Here is a 10634-nt window from a genome sequence, read left to right on the forward strand (position 1 = left end):
TGCCTGCGGGCCGGGGAGTCACCGGGGGGGGCCGGGGAGTCACGTGATTCCCAGGCCTGGGAAATCTTGGCGTGACTCTGATGTTCTTATCTCGGGCCTTGGGAGTCATGCCAGCTTGCTCCGCGGGCCGGTGTCTCAGACTCCTATCTCGGCTCTGTTTAGTCATGCAAGCCTATGGCTCGGGCCTACCTGTTGCTAATGATGCTAACGGTGCTAACGAGGACTTCAGTTGGCTGCTTTTCAGTAGTTTCGGGGGATAATTCATCTGTCCAGTGAATTTTGCAGCTGTCACCTGCCTCGTTAGCTTTGGGAAGTATGAATTTTGATTTAAATCCTCTTCAAAGGCTTGCGTGGGTGGAGAACCATTAGCGTAGCGATTCTCGAGTGCGGAGAGTCGTCCCTGGAGAGTATATTCCAATAGGTCTACTCTCTTTGAAAGATCCACTCAACTTTGACAGATAGCAGGCATGGTAGGAATAAAAGCTATATAAAAAAATGTTAAAACTATAAAAAAAGAAGCAAGAAAAAAGCAGGAAAGCAGTGGTATGAGAGGAGCGAGGGAGAAACACGTCTAATCTACTCAGAAGCAGGAAGCACACACAACAAGTTGTAAAATGATTTGGGGGGCCAATATCTTTAGCTAGCTCAAGTAACTAGTTTACTATATTGTTGTCATAGCAGTTGGTAAAAGAACATGATTAAAATAAATATATATGACAATAACATAATTTGTGTTGCAGCAAGCACAATACAACCAACTTGTCCGTCTGAAGCGACTGGGATCATTCGTGATTGGGTTACAATCAGTCAAATACTAGGCGAACATGTGTGTAAGACACAAATAAACTTGGATTTCATGCATTTCAAGTGGCATATTTGTAATTATGACGACGTAGCCTTGTCTAAGAATGCATTTCACCATGTTAATTCCCAGTATAGTGAAAATACCACCGCTCATCCGTGATCAGACTTAGCTGAGGTGCTGCAACTGAAGAGTATCAAATAGAGTGCAAAAAAGCAGCATCTGCACACTCAAATATGTGCAAAAAACGATGTTTATTGCAAGCGTTCGGTTCCCAGGCTATCGGACAATGTAAACAACAGCTGTATGACAAGTTTGTATGACGCAGTTTGACGAGGCTGAAAGCGCACAGGGTTGCCAGATGGGATTGACAATTTACAGCCTTAACTTTCTATAACCTCAAAATCAAGTAGCCCATTCGGCGGTAACCCGCCCCATCTGGCAACCCTGGACGCAACCCTGCAACCCTGGACGCGAAATGCATTTTGGGGAAGCAGTACGCCAAAAGTGTCCATCGTAACAGACTTCAATTATCCCGGAAATATTGCTCGCATACTAAATTCCTTGCATACTCAAATCTCGCATACTGTACAGTGTGAACGCACTGCATACTCAAAATCTACGTCATATCTAGTATGAGTAGTATGCTAGTATGCTATTCCGAACACAGCCTCAGTCGTTGTTTACTGTCCCTTGCAGCGTTTACAGTAATAGTGTTGACATGAGTGTGCTCTCCAGTCATCCCTATCCCAGTGTGAGTGGGGCATAATTGGTTGATTGACACCAGCTGTGTGACATGAATGATTGAGCCAGCTGATCCTATATATGTGACCATTCCCACAATAAAAGTTGCTTCCTTGATAACATGAACCCTGTCTGACAGCGTATGATTCCTCCGTTCAGTGTGTAGTCCGATCGTTATGGTCTTAGCCAATACGCAATAACCAACGTTTAACAGGTTATGGGCCCAGAGTGCTACCATGGCGAGACAATCGGAAAGAAGTTCGCGTTGGTCTCGACTAGCGTTTGACGGAGATGAGGAAAGGTACGAACTGTGGGAAACAAAGTTCATGGGCCATCTCCGGCTACAGAAACTGAAAGACACTCTCAAAACAGACCTTCCCTTAACAGCTTCGGCTCAGGAGTTGAGAGAAGATGAGGAGAAAAATGCAGAGATTTACGCAGAGCTCATTCAGTTTCTAGATGACAAAAGTTTGTCGCTCATAATGCGAGACGCACCAGATGACGGACGAAAAGCCCTAGAGATATTGCGCAATTATTATGCGAGTTCAGGGAAGCCAAGGGTTATAAGTCTCTATACAGAGTTGACCACACTGCAAAAGTCTAACAGTGAAACAGTGACCGACTATATCATTCGTGCAGAAAGGGCAATAACTGCACTGAGGAATGCAGATGAGACTTTGAGTGATAGCCTACTTGTGGCATTGGTATTGAAAGGACTGCCCGAGTCATTTAAACCCTTTGCGATACATGTCACACAGAGTGACGAGACCATGCCTTTTTCTGTGTTTAAAACTAAGCTCAGGAGTTTTGAGGACACTGAGAAAATGCGCGTAACGGCGTCGGAGGACAATGTTATGCGAGCCCAAGCCCTGTCTGACCGGGGTGCCCAGAACGCCCAAAGCGCACGTAGCCAGAGCGCACAGCGAACAGACATTGTGTGCTACAAATGTGGCCAAAAGGGACATATCAAAAGGACCTGTCGACGCAAGGTGTGGTGTAACCACTGTAGGAGCTCCACACATCAAGGAGCCGCCTGCAGAAGGAGACCGGACCAGGACGACGCGCGAGGGGTGTCCGAGCAAGTGAGTGGTCATGACAACACTTACGCGTTTCTGGCTAAGGACAAGCCAGGACGCAGTGTTACGAGGGGCCTGATGGTGGACACCGGTGCGACTGCGCATATTATCACCGACCTGGCCAGGTTCAAGGTGTTCGATGACGGTTTCCAGGCCGAGACGCACTGCGTGGAGCTGGCGGACGGCACGAGGAGCAAAGGGGTCGCAGAGCGCAGAGGAGATGCGGAGGTGTGCTTGATGGACAGCCGAGGGAGGCGACTGACTACAACGCTGCGAGGAGCGCTGTACATCCCCTCATTCCCCCAGGACATCTTCTCGGTGAGAGCAGCCACAGACACTGGGGCAACTGTGATCTTCAGAACAGGAGAAGACATTCTACAGCACAGAGACGGTACTGCATTTCACATCCATGAGCATAATAGACTATATTATTTGCCCACAGTGGATGACCAATGTGATCAAAGTAAGAGCTGTTTTGATCTAAAGACATGGCATGAAATTCTAGGACATTGTAATTTTGAGGATGTTCTGAAACTCCAGAATGTTGTTGATGGTATGTCAATTAAGGGAAAAATTGATAAGTCTAACCTGAACTGTGAAGTGTGCACTCGGGGAAAGTTTGTACAGAGCTTCAACAGGAAGCCTGATAGAAGGGCCAAAAATGCTCTAGAGTTGGTGCACACAGACCTAGCGGGTCCAATTGACCCAGTGTCCATAGATGGACATAGATTTGCACTTTCGTTCACAGATGACTATACTAGTACTGTGTTTTTCTACTTTCTTAAGCACAAGAGTGATACTGTACAGGCGACAGAGCAGTTCATAGCTGACAACGCCCCGTATGGTAGGATCAGACGTATCAGGTCAGATAATGGTACTGAATTTACAGGGAAAGAGTACCAAGGGCTACTGAGAAGAAATGGTATCAGACATGAGACATCATCTCCATATTCGCCACATCAGAATGGCACTGCAGAACGCCAGTTTAGGACTCTCTTTGACATGGCTCGATGCATGTTATTAGAGAGCAAGCTACCCAAGGTGTTATGGCCTTATGCAGTACAGACTGCATCTGTAGTGAGAAATAGGTGTTTTAACAATCGCACAAAACAGACACCTTACATGATGCTGACAGGGAGACGTCCCAATATGTCTAGGATGCAGAAGTTTGGAACGGTGTGTTATGCCTACAAACGGGATAAGACCCTAGGAGTGAGAAGGGCTTCTTTGTAGGGCATGACAAGAAAAGCCCAGCTTACCTGGTTTTCTATCCTGACAGTGGAAAGGTGAGGAAGCACAGACTGGTCAGATTTATGCCAAAGACGATGGGTGAGCAGCAGACACAGGCTGAGATATCAATAGATGATGAGGACTGTGATGTGCCACAAAGGGCCAGCACGACTAAGCAAAGGGACGCGAGTCCAAAGACAGCTGAAGAGCATATTCCTGTGACCAGGCCCGAACAGGTGCAGACTAGGGAGAAACAGGAGTCTCCACGCTATCCTCCCAGGGAGAGGAAGAGACCTGATTATTTTGGGGACCGTGTCTATGAAGTAGGAAGTCAGGACCAGGCACAGGTAAACATTGATTACTGCTACAAAATGTTGTGTAACGTACCTTTGACCTACAGTGATGCAGTGAAGTCACCCAAGTCTAGAGAATGGGTCAGTGCTATGGACGACGAAATGCAATCATTGAGAGAGAATGGTACGTTTACTTTGACTAACTTACCCCAGGGCAAAGTTGCAGTGGGGGGTAGATGGGTGTATACAATCAAGAAAAATGCAGATGGTTCAGAAAAATACAAAGCACGCTATGTTGCAAAAGGCTACAGTCAGAGAAGGGGTGTTGACTATGAAGAGACCTTTTCTCCCACAGCCGATTTAACCAGTGTTCGAGTGTTGATGCAAAAAGCAGCACAGGAGAATTTGATTTTACATCAAATGGATGTCAAAACTGCCTATCTTCATGCACCGATAGATTGTGAGATATACATGGAACAGCCAGAGGGTTATGAGCAGACATCTGGCACAGAGACAGTGGTGTGTAAACTAGAGAAGTCACTGTATGGTCTAAAACAGTCTGGCCGAAATTGGAACCATTTATTACACGACTATCTAATGGTGAATGAGTTTGTGCAAAACCCTGCAGATCATTGTGTATATACTAAAGAAACGGAACATGAGAAAGTGATCATGATTATATGGGTCGATGATTTGGTTAATGCTGCCAGTAACGAGAATGCACTGAATGTTGTAAAAGAGATGCTCTCAAAGAAATTTCAGATGAAAGATATGGGCAAATTGACACATTTCCTGGGAATCGATTTTGAACAGTGTGATGGATGTGTAACAATGTCACAAAAGCAGTGTGTAAAGAACATGCTAGAGAGGTTTGACATGCAGAACTGTAAACCCCGATCGACGCCTTGTGAGCAGACACTCAATTACACTGAAGGGGCAGGATTAATGAGTGATGTCACTCGGTACAGAGAGGTCGTCGGTAGCCTCATCTACCTGACTATGTGTACTAGGCCAGATCTTTGTTTCATAGTGAGTAAACTGTCCTTGTATTTTACCAAACCAACCGAGGAACTTGGGCCACTGCCAAACATGTATTGAGGTTCTTAATGGGCACCAGTGATAAAGTGTTGTGTTACAAAAGGTGTAACTCTGATTTGAGATTACAGGCTTTCAGTGATGCTGACTGGGCAGCAGATGTCACAGACCGTCGTAGCACAACAGGTTACTGTGTTAGTCTACATGAGAATGGTCCATTGGTCTCATGGAAGACCAAAAAGCAACCAACGGTGGCGTTGTCCACATGTGAGGCGGAGTACATGGCATTAGCTGCAACCACCCAAGAGTGTTTACACCTGACTCAACTGTTGACACATATGGATGCATGCAAGTATGCACCACCCATTGTCCATGAGGACAATCAGGGAACGATTGCATTAGCTAAGAACCCAGTCCGCAGACAAAGATGCAAACACATAGATATAAAGTACCATTTCATCAGGTCTACAGTACAGAATGGACAGATCTGTTTGCAATATTGTCCCACAGATCAAATGGTGGCTGATGTGTTTACCAAACCAGTAACTAAGGACAAATTGGTTAGGTTCACAAAGGTTATGTTTGGGAGAGAAACCACATCAGTGTGAGTAAGGACCAAGCGGTCAATTTTTGTTTTGGTTTTCTTGCTTTATTTTTTTCAAAGTGTTATAAGAGAATACCAGTGAAAAACTGAAGACTGTTTGTAAATGATGATGATGATGTATATTCTTGTTTCACAGGAGAGGAACAATATCAGTGCCAGCTTTTGTTTGTTTGATTGATGGAATGACAGCCCCAAAGAGTGTTATGGAAATTGTAGGCTACTGATTGTAATTGATTTGTTTATTTTTCTCTCCATCTTGGTCAGGTGAGAGCAAGTGGGGGTGTTGACATGAGTGTGCTCTCCAGTCATCCCTATCCCAGTGTGAGTGGGGCATAATTGGTTGATTGACACCAGCTGTGTGACATGAATGATTGAGCCAGCTGATCCTATATATGTGACCATTCCCACAATAAAAGTTGCTTCCTTGATAACATGAACCCTGTCTGACAGCGTATGATTCCTCCGTTCAGTGTGTAGTCCGATCGTTATGGTCTTAGCCAATACGCAATAACCAACGTTTAACAAATAGGAACCAATAGGACAGTTGGCTTGTTGTCAGAAACCCCACAGATTATCACAAACCCCACAAACTGCTCGCCCATTGACTCCATCAATGTTGTTTAAAGGAAAACCCAGGCTTATTTTTGACATGTCTTACGAGATTTATCAATAATAAGCCAGGATTATTTTTATTTTTTTATATATACTGTATATACGGTAAGTCTCGCAAGACTTGTCAGAATAAGATTGAGGAATGCCTCCTGAGCAACGACTCCAGGCGGATGTGGCAGGGGGTTCAGCAGATGACAAACTTCAGAGCCAACAGGCTCACAGCCGCAGAGGACGACCCCCTGCTGGCGGGAAAGCTGAACACCTTCTACGCCCGGTTCGACGAGGGGCGAACGGAGGTAACCACAACACAGACACCACTCTCTCCAGCTCTCAGCAGCCTCACCCTCACAGAGCACGAGGTGAGACGCGTACTGAAGGCGGTGGACCCCAGGAAAGCCTCGGGGCCGGATGGCGTCCTGGGACGGGTGCTGAGAGACTGCGCCGACCAGCTGGCCGGGGTCTTCACCAACATCTTTAACCAGTCCCTGTCCCAGGCCACCGTCCCACCCTGCCTGAAAACCTCAACTATCATCCCAGTCCCGAAGAAAAGCACGGTGAGCTGCCTAAACGACTACCGCCCGGTGGCACTCACACCAATCATCATGAAGTGCTTCGAGAAACTAGTCCGGGCCCACATACTCACACGCCTCCCGCCCAACCTGGATCCATACCAGTTCGCCTACAGAGCCCACAGGTCCACAGAGGACGCCATAGCGACGACTCTCCACGCCACTCTATCCCACCTGGAGAGGGGAAACAGCTACGCGAGACTGCTCTTCGTGGACTTCAGCTCCGCCTTTAACACCATCCTTCCAGACAGGCTAGTGACCAAACTACTAGACCTGGGTCTATCACACTCTATATGTGCGTGGATCAAGGACTTCCTGACCGACCGCCCCCAGAGGGTGCGGGTGGGCCCCCACACCTCCACAGCCCTCAGCCTCAGCACTGGGTCACCCCAGGGCTGCGTGCTAAGCCCCATCCTCTACAACCTCTACACCCACGACTTCACCCCCATCCACCCCAGCAACTACATCGTAAAGTTTGCAGACGACACCACCGTGGTGGGATGTATCTCGGGGGGGGGACGAGGCGGCGTACAGGGATGAGGTAGAGCAATTGAGCAAGCTGTGCAAGGTTAACAACCTGCTGCTAAACAAGTCAAAGACCCAGGAATTCATCGTAGACTTCAGGAGGAAAAAGTCCGAGATCCTGCCCCTGCTCATCGACGGAGAGAGCGTGGAGATAGTCTCAACCCTCCGATTCCTGGGACACAACATGCGGGATGACCTGGCCTGGAAGGACAACACTAAAGGCACCATCAAGAGGGCACAACAGCGGCTATACACCCTGAGATGCCTCAGGAAACAACACAACAAGAAGGAGATACTGGTGGCCTTCTACCACGGCGCAGTGGAGAGCATCCTCACCTTCGGCATCTCCAACTGGTTCCACAGCTGCACAACAGCGGAGAGAAACGAGCTACAGAGAGTCGTGAGAACAGCACAGAAGATCACCGGCGCCCCCCTCCCCTCTCTGGAGGAGCTGTACAAAACACGCTGTCTCAGGAGGGCCTCCAAGATCTCCAAGGACCCGACCCACCCTGGGCACGAACACTTTGTCAAGCTGCCCTCGAACAGGAGGTACAGGACCCCGGCCGCTAAGACAAACAGACTGAAGAACAGCTTCTACCACAGGGCCGTCAAGGCCCTGAACACAGAAAAGGCCTAAGTTCTGGGCCCAGGACAGTCCGGACGGATTGTATGGCAGCTAGTGCTGAGGCACAAACATGTAGATTTTCAAGCCTGCAAACTGTGACACTTTAAAATAATGTGAAAAAATACTTTCTTGTGCAATATGACAACCCTAGTTGACTATCTGTGCAGTATAGTACAGTGGATTGTGTACATAGCCTTTATTGATGTAAACCAGCTCCTTACCTTCTTGTGATTTTATGCATCTATGCTCTTTCTAAAATGTGTTTCTTTTTCCTTTCCTAAACACCAGGGGAGCCTCCCCTCCTAAATTTCGTTGTTTGGTACCTGTGAATTATGAAACACGGGACGTGATGTTATACTGTCCATTGTGCCAATGGATGGTACGCACATGAGGTTTGCCTTGATGTTGAGAGTGGCATGGGAGCTGTATCTCAGACATGGGAAGGATGTTAAATTTCGGGACACATCATCAGTAGAGTACCTTTGAATCATGGGGTGTTTCGGCCTTTTCAACACTAGACACCCTCATCTAAGGCGGCCAGCTACAGGGTGATCAAGCCTGAGCTTGTGTCCCATGCCCAATCATGAGAATTGCCTGGTTGTTTAAATGGCGCAGCCCACGGGACTATGCAAGGCAGGGGTGTCCTCTTCCCTGAGTCAGGCCTAGAGCAGACCGCATACCTTGTTCACCCTCCTCCTGGAGGGTTCTGACCTGGGTTCTCAAGTGGGAGTGGGGGTAGGGGGGGGATTAGTGAGCGGGTCATGTTGCTGTTCTTTGAGCCCAGCAAGGGTCCTTCCGCTTGATCCATATCCACTGGCTGCTTCTTTCGGCCGCTTCAGAGAGTGATCTAATTGTCTGTCGCACCAGGGGAGCCTCCCCTCCTAAATTTCGTTGTTTGGTACCTGTACTGTAGCAATGACAAATAAAGTCTATCTATCTATCTATCTATCTATCTATCTATCTATCAATAAGCCTGGAATTTCCTTTAGTGACGTTGATGGAGTACCCCCCAGCTCGTTGTTGTTGTCACTAACCAATAGCCTTTTTTTTTCTTTTTTTCTTTCTTATTATACAGGAAAAGATTAAACTAAGATAATACGATGGTTATCATAATTTTTCGAATCTTTATTAATAAGTAATTACAGAAAAAGTAAATTACATTTCTGTCATGGCTTCCGCATTTTGGCCTACGAGAGAGTCGGAATCATGTGCTACCAAGCGGACCAATCACAGTGCTTACGGTTGCGTAGGCACTGCCGCGTAGTTACATTTTTGGAGAGGTGCGCGTCAACCTACGCCGTAGCCTACAGAAGTATAAATTGGGCTTTAGTTGATCACTCACCATCACAGGATGTAGTGATGTACACAGGATGTAGTGATGTATACACAGGATGTAGTGATGTATACACAGGATGTAGTGATGTATACACAGGATGTAGTGATGTATACACAGGATGTAGTGATGTACACACAGGATGTAGTGATGTATACACAGGATGTAGTGATGTATACACAGGATGTAGTGATGTATACACAGGATGTAGTGATGTACACACAGGATGTAGTGATGTACACACAGGATGTAGTGATGTATACAGGATGTAGTGATGTATACAGGATGTAGTGATGTATACACAGGATGTAGTGATGTACTGGTGATGTACCGGCGCCCCCCTCCCCTCTCTGGAGGAGCTGTACAACACACGCTGTCTCAGGAGGGCCTCCAAGATCTCCAGGGACCCGACCCACCCTGGGCACGTACACTTTGTCAGGCTGCCCTCGAACAGGAGGTACAGGACCCCGGCCGCTAACACAAACAGACTGAAGGACTGCTTCTACCACAGGGCCGTCAAGGCCCTGAACACAGAAAAGGCCTAAGTTCTGGGCCCAGGACAGTCCGGACGGATTGTATGGCAGCTAGTGCTGAGGCACAAACATGTACATTTTCAAGCCTGCAAACTGTGACAAAAAAAAAATACTTTTGTGCAATATGACAACCTTAGTTGACTATCTGTGCAGTATAGTACAGTGGATTGTGTACATAGCCTTTATTGATGTAAACCAGCTCCTTACCTTCTTGTGATTTTATGCTTTTATGCTTTTTCTAAAATGTGTTATTTTTTTCCCTTTCCTAACACCAGGGGAGCCACCCCTCCTACATTTCGTTGTTTGGTACCTGTACTGTAGCAATGACAAATAAAGTCCATTCCATTCCATTCCATTCCATACAGGATGTAGTGATGTATACAGGATGTAGTGATGTATACAGGATGTAGTGATGTATACACAGGATGTAGTGATGTACACACAGGATGTAGTGATGTACACAGGATGTAGTGATGTACACACAGGATGTAGTGATGTATACACAGGATGTAGTGATGTATACACAGGATGTAGAGATGTACACAGGAAACTAACTAAACCAACTAAATAAACATTGTCTGGCTCTGCGAGATTAGCCTGTGCCAAACTACCAGAACCTCCAACTAAAAACAATGCAAGTATACGACCACCAG

This window comes from Nansenia antarctica (assembly GCF_963989245.1).
Source record: "Nansenia antarctica genome assembly, chromosome: 2".
Classification (NCBI taxonomy): Eukaryota; Metazoa; Chordata; class Actinopteri; order Argentiniformes; family Microstomatidae; genus Nansenia; species Nansenia antarctica.